Genomic DNA, 1341 nt, shown 5'->3' on the forward strand with positions numbered 1-1341 from the left:
CCCTTTAATACAGGCTCCATTACAAGCTTCTATCGCTGAAAGCTGGAATGGACCTTAGAGAACATCTAGCTAACTGCCCAGCACGCTAACTTGCCAGTTCATTTTATTCCTTCATAGAAACATGACTTACAAAAAAAAAAAATCATGGGCATTGAATAAGATGATTGGAGAATTACATATTTTCATCTTTTTGGTAAGCAATCATGTTCTTTAATAATGACCTCTCAATGATTGACAAGAAGGACACAAAATCCAGCATTTTCTAATTTACTTTTTAAAGAAACCTTCAAAGAAGAGTAAAATAGGATAGATTCGGATCATGAAATTAGCCATCTTTCCCAGGTACAAAGAACCTATAATTCACAAATGCCCCAAGTTCAAGTAAGTCATGCAGGTGCAGTCCAAGGCTGAAGGAAATCTGTAAGCTCTCAAAGGTGTGAAAAGTTTGAATATTCCTCTGCACCAAAGTCAGTTCATTTTTATTCCACTTACTTGGTTTTATTTACCTATTGATTTTGGATGAAGAGATGGTAGAGATGAGTAAAAGAGTGATTTTTTTTGTTTGAAACCAAAATTGGAATGAGTGTTATTATTCTATTGAGTTAATTATATGTAGAATTCAACAAACGTTTATTTTTCTCTATTCTGATACGAAAATACTAATGTTAGGACTTTGGAGATCATATCTTAAGGTGAAAAATATTCGGATATATTAATTAGATATTTTCAATAACAAATAAACACTTTTTTAGAATTTTATTGCATACAAGTTAATTTTCTACTATCATAAATATAATTGGGTCTGCAATTTTAAAAGCTGAATGCATCCATTTAAATTTCCTTTTGACTCAAAGGTGCCTCCCGCTGGTTCTTCCCTGTTTCATTCAGAAGTTTGAATTTTCTATTTAAGTCCAAAGCTTTTAATTTGCTGAGTCCAATGGTCCATGTTGTGCCCTTAAGAATATAGCTGACAAAGCAGATGGAGGGCTTATTGGACATCTAGGAGGACAGATGTATTCACTAGAATACCCGGGATGACCACAAGCAACTAATTAGATCTCCTGTGGGGAATGTTATGCCCTTGAAATACTTCTCTACCCTTGTTGTTATGTCTTTAGAACAAGACTCTGACAGTTATTGTTATAGGATAACTTTGGGTATATTGTTTCTTCTCCTGAGAATATGCATGTATATTTAGTTACAGGGAAAGAGCAAAGAGAAGTGGGTTGGAGTTTGAGTTCAGGAAATTAGATTGAACCCTAAGTTCTGTGAAAATTCAGAATGCTGCTTATTCTCTTTTTAATCATGTATTTTATAATTCTACTTGACAACCTAAATAGT

Source organism: Dromiciops gliroides, chromosome 3 (genome assembly GCF_019393635.1).
Source record: "Dromiciops gliroides isolate mDroGli1 chromosome 3, mDroGli1.pri, whole genome shotgun sequence".
NCBI classification, from domain to species: Eukaryota; Metazoa; Chordata; class Mammalia; order Microbiotheria; family Microbiotheriidae; genus Dromiciops; species Dromiciops gliroides.